This window comes from Myotis nattereri (assembly GCF_964212035.1).
Source record: "Myotis nattereri genome assembly, chromosome: 3".
NCBI lineage: Eukaryota > Metazoa > Chordata > Mammalia > Chiroptera > Vespertilionidae > Myotis > Myotis nattereri.
Window position 1 is genome coordinate 138189131 of NC_138077.1, and position 21481 is coordinate 138210611.

Genomic DNA, 21481 nt, shown 5'->3' on the forward strand with positions numbered 1-21481 from the left:
GGCATCAAATAAGAATTCCAGTAAAGCAACTAGCACAGTGCCAAGCTCCTAGTAAATGGCTTTGCTATTATTTTCTATTCTATGTTTTATCAGGATACTAGACTGTGCTGTTTTTCAAAATGTATTTTAAAAATATATTTTTATTGACTTCAGTGAGGAAGGGTGAGGGAGAGATAGAAAATCAATGATGAGAGAGAATCATTGATCAGCTGCTTCCTGCACACCCCCTACTGGGGATGGAACCTGCAACCCGATCATGTGCCCTGACTGGGAATCCAACCATGACCTCCTGGTTCATAGGTCAATGCTCAACCACTGAGCCACACCAGCTGGGCTCAAAATGTTTTAGAGAAAGAAAATCCTACAAAAACTTGTCTGGCTTCCTCGTTAGACTTTTGTAAAAAGGAAGTTATATAGGCGATTTCAACCTTAATACTATTCTGAAATACCCACACGCTATCAATTAAGATAGAGAGAAGTTTCTCTGTTGGATTTGTCCAAAGAGAGACTAATGGTTGTGCATTTCAACTGAAGATCTTGAAGCAAGATTTACAGGAAAAATCAATATAATTTTGAAAGTGAATGGATGAGCACATTTCTGATGGATGTAAAAGATTTGGATGGAATAGGTCTCAAGCTACCATTTATTTAAGAGCTGTTTACCCCCAATAGAAATAATGTAATTCCTTGTTGGGGTAATATTTTTTTTCTAGTATCATTGTGTGTGTGTGTGTTTTATTGATAACTCCCTGCAACTGCAGAAAATAATGAAGCATTTTACTCCTGCAATGTCACAGAGCAAGTTTTTGTCTCCTCTTCTGGTCATGTGACCTGCCAATCTTGCCTGAAGCTTTAATATTCTCCAGCTGTCTTCATTCCCATGTCTTCTAGTACTGTTACGTGGGCAGAAGTGAATCCTGCCAGTTCAAAGCCCTCTATTCTGTTGGCTTCTGGTACTAAAATATACTGGCTTGCAAGGTTACCCTTGTGCTCTTCTTGGGTGTTTAACACTGAGTCAGTGAATTTATCTTTCTCTTCGTTTATGTGTAAATGACTTCATTATAATCACTCATCATACTTGTTTTTTTAATTAAATTTATTCACTTTGGAGTGGTAAACACACAATACAATATACAGATGATGTATTATTGAATTGTACCCTTGAAGCCTATATACTTTTATTAACCAATGATCATACTTGTTAAAAGTTTTAATATAATGCTATGATAGCTTTTGTTTATTAGTTGAGTCACTGGTTTAAAATACAAATTTAGACTCTATATTTTTTTATTGATGATTGAGCTGCTGTAGGTCAGATAACATTTGAGAAACAGGAGCATATTATAACAGCATGAGAAGTGGATTAGAGATGACTCAAGGAGGAGCTGGCTTCCTGGACCTATGATCTCATTCATGCCTAATGCTTACCACTTATTCAAGGAAAGTGGTAAAATGTGGGAAGAGAGGAAGGAGCAGCAAAAGAAAACCCTGCTGTCAAGGTCAGTGACTTTGTCATTGCGTCACAGTTCTAGATTTGGAAGGGGCCTTAACTCTTCTAGTCTCCCCACCCTCCTAATGAAAGAAGGCGTTTTTCTGGATGCCAGTATGGTTTGGCATTTAAGAGAATGGGTCTCAAATCTGGTTGCCTGGCTTCATGTAGTCAACAAATATTTATCAGGCAGTGTATAGTTGTAAAGGTTAAGATATAGTGGTGAACAATTGGATCAAGGCCTGGTTTTTAGATAGTTCAAATTTTGGTGCAAGGCACAGATATTAACAAGTAAATACAGAAGTCAGACAAAAGTGTGCTCTAAAGAAAAAATGAGGGAGGGGCATAAGGAGTGCTATAGGAGAGGGGGTTTCCACTTTATGTTAGATGGTCAGGGAAGTCTCACTCACAAGGTATTATTTAAGCAAAGACCTGAAAGACATGGAGAGTAAGCTGTATAGATATCTGGGAGCAGAGTTTTAGGCAGCGGGGAGCAGTGGGTGGTCCTAAGCTGAGAGTGTGCTCAGCGTTCAGATACAGCAAAGAGGCCAGTGTGAATGAGTGTGTGTGTGTTGGGGGAGGGGGGGCATGGTTAGCAGTAGGAGATGAAATCAGAGCAGTAGTGGTGTTGGAGTGGAGGACCTTGTGGGCCATGGCGAGGATTCGGACTTTAGTTTGATGTGAGAACAGAAGCCTTTGGAGAGTTTTGACCCACAGAGTGACATGATCTCACATTGCTTTAAGTGGATCACTGTATTAGTATGGATTCTCCAGAGAAACAGATTCAATAGGACATGTATTTCCAGTAGAGATATACATAAAGGAATTGGGTCACAGTTATGGAGTTGAGGCCTCAGAGTCTGCTGTCTGCAATTGGAGACTCAGGAGAACTCATGGTATAGTTCCCGTCTGAGTCCTACGGCCTCAGAGAGAGAACCACCGGTGTAAGTTCCAGTCTGAAGGCAGGAGAAGACCGGTGGTCCCAGCTCATGCAGCCAGGCAGAGAGAGTGAACTCTCTTCTCCCTTCCGCTGCCTTTTTGTTCTATTCATATCCTCAGGTGATTGGGTGAGGCCCACTTACATGAGTTGGGGGAAATCTGCTTTACTCAGCCTGTTGATTCAAGTGCTAATCTCATCTGGAAACACCCTCACAGACATAACTAGAAATAACGTGAAACCAAATATCTGGATACCCTATGCCTTGGTCAGGGTGACATCTAAAATTAACCATCACAACAGCCTGTCTGCTGCATAGCCAATGAACTAAGGGGAAAAGGGTGAAAGCAAGGAGACTGGTTAGAAGGTAAATATAGTAATTCAGGCCAGAGATGATAGTGGATTGGACCAGAATGTGGTAGCTGTTAATGAATTTGGGTAGTCTAAGTTTTCATTTTCTTTTATGTAATATAAGGATAATAAAAAATTCCATAAGGTTATGAAGAAAATTGCAATAGATGATCTATATAAAGCACTTAGTGACTAGAATACAGCTAGCATGTGTCACTCTACTAGTGCAATAATCTAGATTTTGCTTGAAAACTTCCAGGATTGGGACATACCATAACACTGGTTATTCATTATTGGAAACTCTAATTTTAAACTATCTTTTCTTCTACATTCATTTGAAACATTTCTTTATAGGTTCTACCCATTAGTACTACTTCTGGTCTCTAGAAAAAAATTAGTTGAAATCTAATTTTTTTGACCCATTAGCTCTGTATTGTTTGACTTGAGATTATCTTATTGTTACAGGGCAAGAAGGAGGTTCGTATTAAAAATTCTCCCATAGTGCTCCATCCAGTGTGGGAATATTAATAAACAGAACTTTATTCCTCTCCCCTTCACTCCTTCTGTTGACACAATTCTTTGGAATGAGATTCATTTGCATGACATTCTTGACTTTGATTATAAGTTGAACAAGTACTTCAGGCTTTTCTATATTCTCTTAGAAAAGCATTCGGTATCAGGGTAAGGGATGTGATACTGTAATAAGGAACAAGACTATTTTTTTCAAAGAAGGTTATAAAAAGATGGTATGTTAGTAAACTGTGTTTGTGTATTGTGAAGACTTTTCTTTTGGAAGCATACCTTGCTTTTAATTTGATTCTTCAAACCATGAATCAGAATGCCATAGGCTGGCCAAGCATGCAAACCATAGCCAGAGAGCAGGAAAGTGGACGTACAATGCGAGAACTTCCCCTTACATACACACTGAATCACCAAGGTTTAGCTACTTATTCTTTTGAAGTTTCACTTTCATTCCAACTTCCTCTAAGTCTATTCTCATCTTAGTCGGGATTTTGCTCTTCCATTTGGTACCACTATGTACCAGCCACTGTGCTAATTGTGTGTGTAACACATAGTCAGACTGGCTCTCATGTGGGAAGCAGACCCTCTGATGGAGGAGGCACTGGGTGCTGTGGGAGCATATGGGAACCCGCCTAAACTAGACTTGAGGAGGTCAGGGAAAATTTCCTCGGGGCTGAGACTGAAGGATGAATAGATTGCTTGATGGTGGCGTTGGTGGGCTATGTGTAGGAAGAGGGCAACAGGGAGGACGGTAGCCACATGTGAAGGCACATAACCAAGGCCTGCTGAGGACATCCCTGGGACATATTGGTGGAAGTATGGGCGTGCTTGGGCAGGAGGCTGAAGAGTCAAGCAGAGACTAGATGGAGGGTCTTGTATGCCATGTTAACTAGCATTATGGAGCCACTGGAAGGCTTTATTTGGGAGTGGGGTAAGAGCATGGCTTTGGCATAGGGTGGAGAATGGTCTGAAAATGGGAAAAACTGGTGTAGGATGAATGAAGGGGGGTGATGAGAGCTCTAAGAACAGTACCCTCATCAACATATACTATATGTGTTATGGTAGACTGCAATCTTGAGATCTGGAATATTTAAGTTATTTTCATGTCACTGATTTCTCATTCCTTTTCATTTAGATACTAATATCAGATTTCTTAAAATATTTTTGTCAAAATGCCACTACTGTTATTAAGGATTCATGTGTTCCTGTTTGAATCATATTCCTTAGTGCTGGCATTCAAGTTCCTCTATGGATTGTCTGTCACACAATATCTAACCAGGTCGTCATCTGCTACTTCTTATATGAGGCATCTCAGACCTCCGTTTCTTTCCTGCTTCCTAGAAAGCTCCTGTTTTCTTTCCTTTTTCTCCACCTACTCAATTCCTAATGATGTCTCATTGCTTGGTCAAGGCAAGCCACCATTCATTATTCAACAAAAACTTATTTTGACAGGCAGGATACTAATTAGGAGGGGGTTATTGGTGAACAACTCAAACATCGTTCTTACCCTGGTGGCATTGGCTACCCTAATGTAAAATTGTCTCTTCTCTGAAAGTATTAGCATTTAAAATCTAAATAAATAGATTTTATACAAATATCTGTATTGCCTTATATTCTACTTGTTTTGACATCAAGTCATTTTATTTTCTCACGTAGACTTGAAGTTCACTGAGGAAAAAGCCCAGAAAAACAGTTAGGCATCACTAATCATTGTTGTCATAAATAATAGCAACAAGCATTTATTCACCTTATTTAGGGGGAGCTGTTATTCTAAGTGTTTTAACTCATTTCCTCCATATAATGACCAAATCAGTCTTTAAAGAATATCCTTATTTTAAAGATAATTTAGTAGACATAGGTAGTTACTCTTTTACTAATGTAACAATTTCTGGGCGTGTGTGCATGTTTTGAGGCCCACTCAGCCATCCCAAGCAAATCATTCACCTAATTGCCAGTTTCCAAGAGTACTTGGGAGAATCAGAGTCAACCGTGCCACAACCAGATAGCTATTCTAGTTAACTTCAGCTACTTCTATAAAGTTTGTAGTAATTTAAAGGTGGGATGCATAGAGTTTTAGTTCCTCTGTTTATCTCTGCAAAAAAAGGAAGCCAAATGAAGGTTCCCAGCAGAAGCATCAGAAAGAAAGGCTACATGCTCAATCCTCTCTGCCCTTTAACTACCAACCGAAAATGGCTTTAAGTCCTAGACCAGCGGTTCTCAACCTGTGGGTCGCGACCCTTTGGGGGTCAAACGACCCTTTCACAGGGGTCGCCTTAGACCATCGGAAAACACATATATAATTACATATTGTTTTTGTGATTAATCACTATGCTTTAATTATGTTCAATTTGTAACAATGAAAATACATCCTGCATATCAGATATTTACATTACGATTTATAACAGTAGCAAAATTACAGTTATGAAGTAGCAATGAAAATAATTTTATGGTTGGGGGTCACCACAACCTGAGGAACTGTATTAAAGGGTCATGGCATTAGGAAGGTTGAGAACCACTGTCCTAGACTGACACTTTAGCTCAATGCAAAGTATTTGGTGACCAATTTCATGTACACTGATGGGAGTAGAGAATTCAACTAGAAATACAGGGAAACCCCTTGTTTTCCTTCCTCCTATGCCTTTTTTCCTTGCTGACTTCCTTTTAAAGCTTATTTTTTTATTATAATTGTAATACATGCAGTTTTAAAACAAAACAAAAATCTCCAAAGTATTGATGATATAAACAGTTCACCTGTACCCCCTTCTAAACTCTTCCTCTGTGTATAAATAAACATATAAACATGGGGATGGATAGGTATTCATATACAATAGAGAAATGAGATCTTTATGTATGGAGACCATTTTTTAACTTGAGTTTTACAAACTTAACTTAGTGTATTATGGACATGTTTCTATATAAGCATATACAGACCTACTTTCCCTGCCTTCCTTTTTCAGTGTTGTATAGTATTCTATGGTACGGCTGTATCAACATTTATGTAACTAGGCCCTTCCTAATAAAATGGACTTTAAGGTTGTTTCCAGTTTTTGCTATTATAGATGAAGATGTTTATACTTATATAAATCTGAAAATATATCTCTCTAGGATCAATTTCTAGAAGTGGAATTGTTTAATTAAAAGGTAGGTGCATTTTAAATCAATATGTGTTGCCAGTTTGCCTTCCCACACTGTTGTGGCAGTTTAGCATTCTCACCAATAGTGTAGGAAAGCCCCCTTCTTTGACACTCTGGGTAACTGCAAATTTTTCATCCTCTCTAATCTGATATGTGAATAGAACATATCTCATTGCTTAATCCAGGCTTCCTCTTTTAAGGAGGAAGCAAAATAAACTCATCTCATGAATCTATATTTAACTCAGTATATGCTCTGTGCCATGCCAGCATAGTTTCAGCTGATTTTACACCTTGGTATTCACAGTACTGTCAAGTTAGAAAAATGGGCCCCATCTAGAAAAGTATATCACACATAGGAGAGTGAATGAATGAAAAATAAGGCTCATAATGGTGGTCCTAAGGCTGGGTGACATGTGTTGTCATAAAGTTTATGTTCAATGACAAATAGGAAAAGGAATTTAAAAAAATTTAGGTAAGTGGAAGCCAAAAAGGTTGTGAGCTAACTAGAAAATTCATTTAACTCCAAAACCGCATTTTTTGAATATTAAGTTAAGGGTTGGTTATGTTGTGAAATTCAGATATACAGCACCTCTTGGAATCAGGCTAGACATAGTCAGTGCCTCATTTCTGTGGAAATACATAGCTCTGTGTTAACTAAAAGCCTCAATGGTTTTGAATCATTTCCCATCCCCAATAAGAAGGTCTTTTTGGTTGGACAGTTCTGGAAAGTATTTGTGAGTTATTAGATACATGAATGTAGGGTTTTTATTGGATTTCTTTGACCCTCAGTTTGTTAATCAACTAAAAAAAATTGAAGGACAAGTAAGGCATTTGAGTACCTACTGTGTAATGGGTATTATTCAAAAGTATTACCCCCCCCCCCCCCCGCCTTTAGTCTTACCCTCCCATTTACAGACAAAGAAGCCAATGTGGAATTAAGTTACTTGCCCAAGATTCATACTCTTAATTCATGGATTATAGGGTTGTTTGAATGAAATAAGAACAATCTCCGTGAAAATACATAATGTACTGTACTGCGTGATAAATAGTATGTGTTCCCTACATTTCATTTGTTAGCATGAACAATGGATGAGCCTCATATTAGGTTCTTATAATCCTACCTGTAGTTTCTAAAGCTTGACAATAGCCTATATAATACAACTGACAGCTGTTCTTTTTTTGTTTTGTTTTTAAAATATATATTTATTGATTGATTGATTTTTAGAGAGAGAGAGACTATCGATGTGAGAGAGAAACATTAATTGAGCCCGTAACCTGGGCATGGGCCCTGATCAGGAATTGAACTAGAGACCTTTCACTGCATGGAATGATGCTCAACCAACTGAGCCATACTGGCCAGGGTTGACAACTGTTTTTTAATTGCATAAACATTTAGTCAATACAAAGAAGATGTAAGGAACAACTGATTAAAAAATCCAAGGGTTTTTCCAGAGACCAGAGAGTATGTTACCTGAATAGTGGAAACATAGCCCCAAGAAGGGACTGAGCAGTGTGCTTTGAACTTTCAACTGTGTGACTTCTCGCAGGTTACTTATAAAACCAAGGGCTGAGAGATTAAGAGGTCTGCTGTCCACACCTGGAAACTCCCAGTGTACTTACATATATTCAGATGCTGAAACTGAAGTCAAGGTTCAAGCCAAGACCTCCTGGTCTAAAGACTGATATCCCCACCCCCCCCACACACACACACACGCATCATGGGTCTGGAAGTTACTGGTGTTCACAGGAGGACCTCACTCTGAAAGCTGTTTTTAAGGAGTCTTGTGTGCTGAGGGTAATTGCTGAATGGCTGACTCTAAAGCACACAGATTGTTACTGCAACCGGAGAAGAATATTTTGTAGCTGTAGTATCTGCTTTTCCTACGTAGTGTGTTAAATACAGACTGTTTTATTTTGGAATGGTGTCTAGTCTTTGAAAAACTTTATGGTTTATGATGTTGATAGCCTTCAAAAGGAAAAAAAAAGTAGCATTTTCAAGTTGAAAGATTCCAGTATTTTGTCATGCTTTAGTGCTGATAACATGGAAATCATTCTGAAATAGCGAGAAAGCAAGCAAAGGTTGTGTCTCAATGAGACCTTGGTTTAAACCTCAACTCCTATGCTTACTAGTTGTGGGAATTTAGGATAAATTACTGAACTGCTCAGTATGAAATGAGGATAATACCTGCCTCAGAGTTGCTATGAGGATTAAATGAGATAATTTTAAGACACACACCATAGCTATCATAGGAGCTTGACAAATATTCTTTTCCCGTCATCTCCTCCTTTCCCCTGCCTCTAATATAATGGCTCTCAAAGTGTGGTCCTCAGCCCAGCTGTGAACTTGTTAGAATTTTACATTCTCCAGCCCCACCCTAGACCTACTGAATCAGAAGCTCTGTTTCAGTTAACCTTTCCGGAGATGCACTGGTTTAAGGTATTTGCAGAGAACTGTATGGTGAAGCGTGTGCCTATTATTCACTCTCTCGTCCTGTGAAATACATATGCCCCTTCTGTCTCTTCAGTGACCACCAGCACACATTTCTGTAACAGTTCGTCATGTGGCTTTGACGTAAGATCTTTGCCTTGATAGTCTAATTTTCTAGAGTATGGTGCTAACTCTAAACATTAGGAAAGTGGCAGTTCAAGGACAGTAACTAGGTTAGATTTTAACAAGGAAATTAAGAGCAGTCTAGAAACTTGCTTTTTTAGAAAATTTCAAAAACATTTACTTTTTTTAGTATAAAGTGTTGGGGAAAATTATGAGGTGAGGAATAGTTGAGGTGTGTACCATCTAAATTATAAATAGGAAGATATTCTGATTTTGCATTCGAGTAATCAAATAAAATAATTTCAAATTAATTTGGAATAGAATAAGATTGCTCATATTCAGTGTACTCACTGTTCGTTATTATTTAACCCTTTCTACTTTTTCAGAGTTCCCATTTCTTTTAAAAATATTTTTTTATTGATTTCAGAGAGTAAAGGAGAGGGAGAGATAGAAACATCAATGATAAGAGAGAATCATTGATCAGCTGTTTTCTTTTGCTTGCCCCCCCCCCCTCCCGCCCCCTGGGGATCGAGCCCGCAATCCAGGCATGTGCCTGGACCAGGAATCTAACTATGACCTCTTGGTTCATAGGTTGATGCTCAATCACTGAGCCACACTGGCTGGGCTCACATTTCTTAAATGTAATAAATTCTCTTTTATAAATATAGCCAAGGAGAAAGTTTGCTTAAGGCTTACATCTATTCTAAACTGATACTACTTGGTTCTTAACCATCATCCATGAAGAGAATATTCTCCTGAGGAAACAAACAGCATCACTATTGTCAGTTGTTATTGATGTGAGCTATTTTTCATGCTGACTTTATAGGTTATATTCTGTAGGAAAAAAGGCAGTTAATGATGAGTTAGCTTCATTCTCTCATGTATACAGTGTACATATTCTTTATAATTTCAAAAATTTAGATAATCATATATCAATATTGATACCATTAATTTTAATTAATAAGATTTTATTAATAAGATTTTATTTCAATATAATTTATTTAGACTCTACTTTATATAGTAATACAGATATTGGGGTTTTATATAAAATATAACACAGATAATTCCTGCTTTAAGAAACATTAAAATCTGAGATTTGGTGAATGGTGTAATTTTTTTAATTTTAGCTTTAAAAAATTGTACAACAGTTTGTTATGACTTTTTTCCAAAATACAACAAAAGTGAAAGAATTTTAACAATGACTATATTTCTATCTTCTCTTAGATTCTAACATTAATTTTTACTCTACTTGCCTTATCACACATCTGCCCATTCATTTATCCTTTTATCCTTTAATTGGTATAGTTTTAATACTCACTGTAAATTCTTTATTAAAACGTTAAGTACTACATCCTCCAGTGTGTTTGCTCGGATTGGTCGAATGATCATATTTTATGCAGAAATTTGTATAATCCTCCATCATGGCTGAAGGAGTTTCTTGACCCTTTATTAATTTGGGGTTTGTGGTTTGTTTCTTTCTTATTGCTGAAACCTTATATGTGTTCTAAGAATCAGAAGAGCTGCCTGGGAGTTCAAATAGGGACTCTTTAGGTACACAGGAGGAGGAGGAGGAGGAAGAAAGTGACAAATGAGCTCAGTGGGATCTGCCGACATTTAATCTGGTGTGTGCTTAACTCTCATTGCCTATCCTGGGCCTGTTGGATGGGGCCTGGGAGCCAACTGAAGGCTGGCAGTTCTGAGGTCTAATGTTTCTTTGGAGGAAATGGAAGGATGTAAACTTGGCAAGCCTTCTCGTTTTCTTTCTCCTGGAACCATCAGTTGTTTTTCTGGGTACCCTGTGTCGTAAGGTAGCACCTGCCACAGATGGATCTCTTTGGAATTGTGTAAGAATTAAGAATTGCAGAGTCCATGAAAGGCAGCAGAGGTGGGACAAAGGGAAAGCCTCTGAAAGGTCAGTCGAGGAGTGATTGAATTCAATAACCCTTGTGTTGGAAGCAGATCTTCCCAATGCTAATGCCTGCTCCCTGCTCTTATAGAAGTGTTCTTCCAGTGTAGCACATTTAATTGGCTTCATTGTGAGGACTGGACAAGGCTGCAGCATTTCCAATGGGTTTCTCTTCACAACTATTTCTGTCACTGAATTTCTTAATTTAGATGTTTCATGATCACTTGAGATAAAGATATAAGTGTTTGATAACTCTTGCTTGGTGGGAACTGGAGTACTTTTGAGTGGGGCCCAGATTTAATTTCCCATATTGACTGACTAATCTCAAACTTACCAGGTGAATCTACTACCCTTATCCAGGAAAAGTAACAGCCCTATTTTGTTCCTGTGGACATTATACCTCTGAACATTACAAAATGACTAAGGGCAGTGGTGATGGACATATTTCCCTTGATTAGTCTTGAGCCAACTAATGCTATTGAACTAGTGATTCTCAGACTTGGTTGCACTTTGAAACCATTGTGAGAATTTAAAAATACTGATGCTAGTTCAGTGAGGTTGCGGAATACAAAATCAATATACAAAAATCAATTAAATTCCTGTACACTAGCAAAGAGTAATATGGTAATGCCAGTAAGACAACAATCCAATTACAATAATATAAAAAAGAATAAAATGCTTATGAATAAATTTAACAAAAGAAGTGCAAAGCTTACACTCCGAGAACTATAAAACATAGTTGAAAGAAATTCAAGAGGACTAACTAGAAAGACACCCCATATTTATGGGTTGTAAGATTTAAGCCCTAGCGGGTTTGGCTCGGTGGATACAGTGTCAGCCTGCGGACTGAAGGGTTCCAGGTTCAATTCCAGTTAAGCGCACATGCGTGGTTTTCGGGCTCGATCCCCAGTAGGGGGCATCCAGGAGACAGCCAATCAATGATTCTCTCTTATCATTAATGTTTCTATCTCTTTCTCCCTCTCCCTTCCTCTCTGAAATCAATAAAAATATATTAAAAAAGATTAAATATTGTTTAAATGGCAATATTCCTCAACTGGATGTATAGATTTAACACAATTCCTATAAAAATTCCAAGTCTCATTTTTGTAGGAATTGACAAACTGATCCTAAAATTCATATGGAAATTTGAGGGACCTAGAAAAGCCAAAGCAATCTTGAAAAAGAACAAAGTTGGAGAACTTGCTTTCTGATTTCAAACTTACCATAGCACTATAGTAACCAAATCTGTGATACTGTCAGTATAGACAGATAGATCAATGAAATAGAATTGAGAGTCCAGAAATAAATTCTCATGCTTATTGTCACTTAATTTTTATCAAGGATGCTAAGACACTTCAAAGGAGAAAAATATTTTTTCAATAAATGGTTCTGGGACAAATGGATATTCATTTGCAAAAGAATGAAGTTGGACTGCTTACTCACACCATGGAACGTTAACTCAAAATGGATTATTGACCTACCTGTGAGAGCCAAAACTATAAAACTCAGAAGAAAATATAATAGAAAAAATTTCATGACCTTGGCTTACACAAAGCATGAACAGCAATAACAAAAAAATAAATTGGACATCATCAAAATTAAAAACCTTTATACTTGAATGGAACCATTAAGAACGTGAAAAGATAATCCACAGAATGAGAGAATATTTGTGCATTATTATCTGATAAGGGAAATATCTAGAATATATAAAGAGCTCGTACAAGTCAATAATAAAAATACAAACAACCCAATTAAAAACGGTCAAAGGATCTGAATATACATTTCTCCAAAGAAGATATATGTGACCCATAAATACATGAAAAGATGCTCAAAATCCTTAACCATCAGGAAAATGCAAAGCAAAACCCTAGTGAGATACCATTAGGGTTGGCTAAAATAAAAAAGACAGACAATAACATGTTCTGGTGAGGATTTGAAGAAATTGGAACCCTGATACACTGCTGGTGGGAATGTAAAATGATGTAGCTGCTTTGGAAAACAGTCTAGCAGTTCTTCAAAAGACAAATAGTTATATCATATATCATATCAACTCCTAAGTATGTAGCTAAGAGAAATGAAAACATATCTACATGAAATATAATAACAAAAATGGAAATAACTCAAATGTTCATTAACTGATGAATGGATAAATAATATATAGTATAAATAAATATATTATTCAATAAAAAGAAATACACATGATGTAACATGAATAAACCTTGAAAACATTATACTTAATGAAAGAAGCCAGTCACAAAGGACCACATATTGTATGATTCAGTTATATGAAATGTCTAGAAGAGGCAAATCCATAGAGACAGAAAGTAGACTGGTGGTTGCCTAGACCTTGGGGAGGAGGGAAGGTTTGAAGGGGAAATAGGGAGTAACTATTATTGAGCATGGGAGTTCTTTGGCGATTATGAAATGTTCTAAAATTGATGTGTGTGATAGTAGCATAGCTTGGTAAATATACTAAAAATAATTGAATTTATACTTTAAATGAGTGAATTATATGGTATGTGAATTATAGCTCAATAAAACTGTATGTGTGTGTGTGTGTGTGTGTGTGTGTGTGTGTGTGTGTGTGTAACACTCTGATGCCTGGTCTTTTTATCCTCACCCCAGGATATTTTTTTCCATTGGAGGGGGAGAAGGAGGAGGAAGGGAGAAAGAAAGAGAGAGAAACGTTGGTGTGAGAGAATACATCAATTGGCTGCCTCCCACACACACCCCTAGTGGGGCTGGAGAATGAATCTGCAACTGAGGTACATGCCCTTGACCCGGAATTGAACCTGAGACTCCGTAGGTGTGCAGGCCAATGCTCCAACCACCGAGCTACAGAGGCCAGGGCAGAGATTCTGAATTGATTGGCCTGTGGTGTGGCCTAGGCGTCGGGCTTTGGGAAAGCTCCCCAGATGACTCAATTAAATATCCAGGGTAGGGAGTCTTTGTCCTAGATTTTGCTGCTGAAAAGTATGGTCAGTGTACCAGCAGGATGAACAAGAACTGGGAGCTTAAGAGGAAGTCAGGAGCTCAGCCACACCTCAGATCTACTGAATAAGAATCTGCACTTTTAACAGGATCCTAAAGTGAGTTGAATGGACTTTAAAATTTAAGAATTGTCGGTAAGGTAGTGGAACAGTAAGGCAAATGAATGTTATCTTTGAAGTTCACTACTCTCTTGTTGAAATACCTCTCTTCCTTTCCCCCAGGATCTTCCCTTAAGGCTTCTCTATTGGGTTTCTGTACCTTTTCCAACAGGTGTGTCTGTGGAGGGGCACTTCCCCTCATACCACCAAGCAGTTCTCAGACACCAGTAGTGTTATGTGGAATGGCAAGCTCTCGGATTCTCCTTGTGGGTTCTTGTACTATGAAGTTTGAAGAATAAAATTCCTTGGACTAAAAGATTTTTAGGCAGAAGTATAAAAGTTTATTGTAAGTGTATACAAACGCTCCCAAATCAGTAAAAACCTGCTCTCTCTCTCTAACGGGGAAAAAAACCTGTCCTGTCCCTTGAGTCTCTTTGTCTACCAGTTTATAAATGCTGGGAGTTCTTTGTCCATCTCACTTTCTAATTGGACCCTTTCTTAATTTATGTCCCCCATGCTCTCCTAATTGGCTACTTTCCTGCAGGGCATCAGTTTCAAAGTTCAAAGCTCACCTGGCACTCCCTCTTTTTCTTCCCCTTATCTTGTAACATTCCTCCATCCTCTGTGAATGTAACATAAGCCATCTGGCTTGGAGCTGTCTCCTCCCATCACATATGCATTCCTCTCTCATGGGTCCCCCACTCCCCTTATTTCCTAATTGCCTGTCCTGTCTCTAAAATTCCTTTCAGTAGTATGTCCAAGAATTCAACTCAATTTTGACATCATCTGTCTGGAGATAGCAGTAGTCTCCACAGGTTAAGGGTTCAGTCCTACAAGACTCTGCTCGCTCCCCGCTTCCAATACCAGTCACAAGCCCAGGTTGTTGCCTGAGCTTCTGATCAACGGGCTATACATGAAAGGCTCCAGTGACCCCATCCTTGGGTTCGATTACTTTGTTAGAGCAGCTCACAGAACTCGGAGAAACAGTTCACATAGTAGATTATTGGTTTATTATAAAAGTATATAACTCGGGAATATCCAGATGGAAGAGATGCATAGGGCAAGGTACGGGGAAGGGTATGGAGCTTCTGTTCCCTCTCCAGATGAGTCACGCTCCTGAAATTTTCATGTATTCACCAATCAGGAAGCTCACTGAGCCCCATCCCTTTGGGTTTTTATGGAGGTTTTATTGCATAGACATGAATGATTAAATCAGTGTCTATTGGTGAACAGGTCAACCTCCAGCCCTTCTCCCCTCCCAGGCATTCCAAGGATGAGACTGAAAATTCTAACCCTCTAATGATAAGGTTGGTTCCCCTGGCAACCAGCCCTTATTTTGGTGACCTGGGGCATTTCAAAAGCAACTCTATTAACATAACAAAAGACTCTCTAATATCTTTAACCACTTAGGAAATTCCAAGGGTTTTAGAAGCTTCATGCTAACAATGGGAACAAAGACCAAATACGTCTTATATTTCCAAATATAAGTCACAATATCACAGTTGCCTTTCCCACTAGGGTCCCATAGTTTCCAGTGTTTCTTCTCATAAAAGCATCTATCTGGCATTTTTTTTTTTTTCCAAGACACTGCCTTCTGCTAGGGAACTGGCCTATCAACCTGTATTAAAATCCTTGTGCTATAATTACATGTGAATGGAGACAGGAGCATTCCAGTGACAAGGTTTTAATTAAATCTAAAGGTTGAAATTTCTGGTAACATTGGCAGGTGGAATGAGTGAACAGTGAAATTTTGGGGAGCACGTAATTATATGCACCTAGTTTTTGAATCCTTAAATTATAATAAGTACTACAAAGGAGAAATAAAGAGTGCTTACAATAATGGAAGGGTTTTAAGCAGGTGAGAGTAGGGATCAGACTTAGATTTTTAAAGATTTCTTTTGCCTTCAGTGGGCAGAATTAATTAGAAAGAGGTTAATACACATACAGGAAGACCAGTGAATGGGCTAAGGCAGAAGCCCAGGTAAGAGGTAATGGCAGGAAGCCCAGGGTCATTGAAGAAGAGATGGAGATGAACAGTCCTGATCACTAACTAGGAAAGGGATTGATAGGACTTGGGGATTTATTAAGTCATTCAATAATGTTGCCCCCAGAAATAGGGTCCGTCAACAGAGTCACGAGAGAAGCATTTCCAGGCGCCCACACATGGAGGATAAGATGTAGTGGGAAGATTTATATTTGGCTGCCCCCAGGTTCCCGGTGTCTCATCACGCCAGGTGGCTCAGCTCTGACCCACTGTGGAAGAAGTCCAGCCTTGTATTCACCAAGCCCAGAAAAAGAGCCAGTTGTTAGGTCTGATCAAATAGTTGGAATGATAGCACTCTCCTGGGAACTGGCCTTTAGGCCACTTCACAACAGATGTTCCCTCTGGCTTAGACCACATTCCATTTGCTAAGGCCGTTCTCTCTCCCCTCTGGACTTTCCAAGAATCCAGACCTGCCCAGAGAATTCTCTGCCCAGAAAAAGCCAGCCTGGAGCCCTGTAAAATCTCAGACTCCCTGTCCCTGGGTGCTGGTGCCATTTTGGGGCTCAGCCCACCTGGGTTTTCCAGATGACCTAATAAATTCATAATTCTTTACCCCTTTTGGTCTCGTGCGTTCCTCTTTCGGTGATCCTAACACCCGTGTCCAGAAATACTGTGCATCAGTTCAGTCCATGCCAAAGCTTAGTCTGGTTCAGTGTCTGTTCCTGGCTAGCTTAGTCTCTGTTCCTGGCTGCACTCCGCCTGGTGCTGCACTTCTACACCCAGGCTCACGCTTGGGCCTGCGCTTGGAGCCAGTGTGGCTGCCGCTAACAACAGGCAAACCCATGCTACCCAGCAAGAGGCCTTTGTTAGGCTTTGATTATATTACCTGGGAATTTCAAACTGACCAGTCTCATTCCCAATCCTTCCCAGGGTTGTACTGGGCCCACCCCCAGTACAATTTGGTCTTTTCCCCAGGCTAAATACCTTCCCTTTATGGTCGTCATCTTGGCTCCTATTGCACATGAGCCCAGCAGAGGAATTTCCCCTTTATTGTTTTCTCTGTCCCTCTATAATCGTGGATATTGGTTGGTTGTCCCATGGGGAGCCAGCTTCAGGGATTAAGTCTCCTAAGCAGCCCCCTAGGGAACTGTATAGCTTCCTAGTGAGTCAGGCTTAATGTCTGACTCACCTCCCTAGTTTATTAGGCTCAATATCTGATTTCACTTACTCCCTTTATTAATACTAACTAGCTACCTATCCTATATAATAAAACCCCAATATGCAAATTGACCAAATGGTGGAAAGACCAGCAGAACAATGGGTTGCTGTGATGCGCACTGACCAACAGGAGGCAGATGCTCAATGCAGGAGCTGCCCCCTAGTGGTCAGTGTGCTCACACGGGGGAGTACTGCTCAGCCAGAAGCCAGGTTCATGGCTGGCAAGTGCAGCAGCGGTGGCGGGAGCCTCTCCTGCCTCCACTGCAGGCAGGTGGTAAGGAGCGAGGGGTCCCAGACTGCAAGAGCCCAGACTGCAAGAGGGATATCTGACTGCTGGCTTAGGCCTGATCCCTGGCGGAATTGGGCCTAAGCCGGCAGGTGGACATCCCCTGAGGGGTCCCGGACTGCGAGAGGGCACAGGTCAGGCTGAGGGGGACCACCCCCCCTCCCCCCCGCAGTGCACGAAATTCGTGCATTGGGCCTCTAGTACTAACAATATGTTTTGTAGAACCTTCTACCTGGTTTTCTGGAATCCATAAGAAGACAAGGCAAGGTCCCTGTGCTTATAGTTGAACCTTAGTGTGGCAATAGGCAATATATAAGTAATATTAGATAGTGGTAAGTGCTATGAAGAAAAATGCAACTAGGTAAGGAGGCCTGATAGGGGAGGGAAGGCTGGCCTGTTTAGCCATGGACGGCCTATCTAAAGAGGTCATTGAATAGAGCCCCGAGTAAAGTGAGATTGAGTCATCTAGGGAAAGAGCATTCCAGGGAAGGGAAATGGCACAAGAAAGGACTTGTAACAGGAGCAAGTTTGACATGTTGAAAAAATAGTAAGAGGGAATGTGGTAGAAATGAACTCACGGCAGTAGTTGGTAGAAAATTTAGGACCTTATGAGCCATGATAAGGAGTCTGAGAGGCAATCTAAATGAGATGCACATTCTCCCTAGCTGGTTTGGCTCAGTGGATAGAGCGTCGGCCTGTGGACTGAAGGGCCCCAGGTTCAATTCTGGCCAAGGGCACATGCCCTGTTTGCGGCCTCAATCCCCTATAAGGGGCATGCAGGAGGCAGCCTATCAATGATTCCCTCTCATCATTCATGTTTCTCTCTCTCTCTCTCCCTCTCCCTTCTTCTCTGAAATCAATAAAAATACATTACCAAAAAAAAAAAAAGCTTTAAAAAATAAATAAATGAGATGCACATTCATTGGAGGTTTTGAGCAGAAGGATAAGATATGATTTACATATATATTTAATATGTTTTTATTATTTCAAAGAGAGGAAGGGAGAGGGAGAAGGAGATAGAAACATCGATGAGCGAGTAACATCAATTGGCTGCTTCCTGCATGCCCCCCATTGGGGATCGAGCCTGCAACCCAGGCATGTGCCTTGTTGGGGAATCAAACCATGACCTCCTCATCCATAGGACGATGCTCAACCAACTGAGCTACACTGACTGTACATGCTTTATATTTCTAAACGATGTACATAAAGAGCACCTTGGCTGTTGTGTGGACTAGAAGCCAAGAGACCAGTGAGGAAGCTATTGTAGGGGTCCTTGAAATGGGTGGTGATGATTTGAATTGCAGTGGGAGTGGTGAGAGTGGTTAGATTTGGGGCATGTTTTGGTTGAGCTTTGGTTGAGGGAAAGAAGAAGAATTAAAGATATTAATTCAGTTAAGGTTTTTTTTTTGTGTGTGTGTGTTTTCTTTTGCTAAGCAACTAGGTAATTGGTTCAATTTGTGCTTCCCATTGGCCAAGTCTCCCTGGAACCTGGGAAATATATTTTCTGGATTATAGAGCAGAGCAGGGAAGTGGTTATGTCTAGTAAATGAGGTGACCAAAAAATGCAAAGGGAGAAGGGAGTTTGCTAGATACCATCCTGCCATTTCGGCATTGAAAAACTGAGTTGAGAAAAATGAGCAAGGCTGAGAAGGAATGGCAGAGAGGAAGCATAGAATGAAAAATCAGAGAAGTGTGGAATTCTGAAGGGAAGGGAAGAGACAATTTCAAGAAAGTGGAGTGAGTTAAGTGTGTCTTATGGCTGAGCGGTCAGGAAGGAAGAACATATGTGTTGGATTCAGTGGTATGGAGGTCACTGGCATCTTTGGACAGCCACATCAGTTAAGTTGTGATGGTGTTGGTGAAGGAGTGAGGGAAGTGAGGGTAGACAACTGTTTTAAATACTTGACTGTGAGGAGGAGAGGAGTGAAAGTCAGTGTCTAGCCAGGAAAAGGAGTAAGGGAGGGCTGTTTTATTATTTTTCTTAGACTAACATAGTTTTGGACATGTTTCACTGCTAAAGAAGGACCCAGTAGAGATGGGGAAATTTCAATACATAAGAAAGAAAATAGATAATCAATAGGGTAAATATTCTGGAAGGCAGGAGGGAATAGGAGCTAGATAATAGTGGAGTTGGCCCTCGAAGGCAGAGTTGGCTCCTGAGTGTCAAGAGGAAAGGGAGGAAGGATGCAGGTGGATTGGGTTTATATGGCTTAGAGATTGGAGCTGAAGAAGTTTTCCACAAAGCTGGTAGGTGGTAGAGTCAGCCTTCCAACTCCCACAGATGTCTGAGTGTCTGCCGTGTGCCAGATCCTGAGATAGATGTTTCTAGGGAATATAAAGAGGAATAAGATATGATCCAGACCCTGAAGGAACTCCTGGGCTATTGGGGAGACAGCCTAGTTCACAGGCCCCTGCAGGGCAGGGTGATAAGCGCTGCACTGTTGACATGTATGACATCATTCAATTGTTAACATCTGGTGTTACTACCTAAGTTAGGATGGAAATATTGGGAAGTAGGGACGAAGAGCCAATTCTTCTGGAGAAGAGGGAGAGGGGTGTTTGTTTGTACAGTTTATAAAATTCTCGTTGGATAGTCTGATATTCTGGTAAGTCCCTGAGGGAAAATGTCATATAACAAGCTGTGTTGCCACTGAGAATCACAGTGTTCTCCTCCTTTTGATGGATTTACAGGGTTTCCTTTTGAAGTGAAAAATAATTGAAACTCCAATACTGAGCTACTTTAAAATTACTTTTATTATAGTCTCACTTAAACTTATGCAAACATAATATAAGGTACAAGCAAATTTAGACATATCTTTTAAATGAGAACATCAGAATCTATACTAATAATAGGGTAATATACTAATTAGATCAGATAGACTGGATGTCTTCTGGACATCCTTCTGGACAAAGCCACAGTGGCAGGGGCTGTGGCAGAGGTGGTTAGGGGTGATCAGGCCGGTAGGGGAGAGCAGTTAGGGGTGATCAGGTTGGCAGGGGAGAGCAGTTAGGGGTGATCAGGCAAGCAGGCAGAGGTGGTTAGAGGTGATCAGGCAGACAGGGGAGCAGTTAGGGGCATCAGGCAGGCAGGCAGAGTGGTTAGGGGCGATCAGGCAGGCAGGCAGAGGGGTTAGGGGTGATCAGACAGGCAGGCAGGTGAGCGGTTAGGAGCCAGTGGTCCCTGATTGGAGAGGGTGCAGGCCGGGCTGAGGGACTCCTCCACCCAATGCATGAATTTTGTGCACTGGGCCTCTAGTAAATATATAAGCTGCATATTAACTAAAATTATAGACCAACAAAATTTAAGTTAACATTAATGTGATGGATGATGTTTAGTTTCCACTAAATCACTTTTTACAGTTAGGCTAAGTTTGGTGTGTTCCAATAACAAGGGGTAATTCAATGATCTGGCGACTCTTCTGTGTTGGAATCACTAAGAATCTTGACGTGTACAGCTTTCACTGGGTCCAGATACTTCCATAGCTTTTTCATCTGCCTGTGACAATGAGAGCATTCTTATCTGGCAAAGCAGTGAGGACTTGAAGAAGTATGAACATTGAAATGGAATAGAAATGGTGTTTTACTTGAGATGGTTCAAAGTATGCTTGTATTCATATTACTAAAGAAACATAAAATGGATAAAAAACCTTGTGATGGTGGGCTCTTGGGCTCCCAAGAATACACCTTTGCACCCAGTTTGAGAAGTACTGTGCTAGCTGGGTGTCAGAGTGCCGTGAGAGCCGAGGGGCTGGGCACTGTTCCAGATGGAGGAACAAGACAGGGAAGGCTTTCTGAATATGAGATGCGTAAGGATGAAGACTGTAAAATTCTGGTCTCTTTTTAACTGTACTTATGGCTTGTTGTTTGATTGGGGACTTCTCTTTAATCATCCGGTGCCAGGTTTTCCTGTCAGTACTCTGATGTCCTATGTGGTTGGCAAAGGGGTAGGAAGGTGATGCCTGTCACTAGTAATGTATTTGTGAAAAGCCAAGGTTTCTGAAAGTGGATTTATAA

The 21481-nt window shown here is 40.2% G+C and overlaps 1 protein-coding gene across 3 annotated transcripts in view; it reads left to right on the forward strand.

The window, feature by feature from the left end:
• RNF144B (ring finger protein 144B) overlaps nucleotides 1–21481 on the forward strand; it is a 181888-nt gene that overhangs the window by 127368 nt on the left and 33039 nt on the right. Inside the window, exon 1 of one of the 3 annotated variants that reach the window (XM_081085588.1) lies at nucleotides 1052–1499. The exons of the other annotated variants lie outside the window; for them this stretch is intronic. The gene's annotated coding sequence lies outside the window, so the exon portion shown is untranslated. Of the gene's footprint in view, nucleotides 1–1051; nucleotides 1500–21481 lie in introns of those variants that run through there. 3 annotated transcript variants of the gene reach the window in all.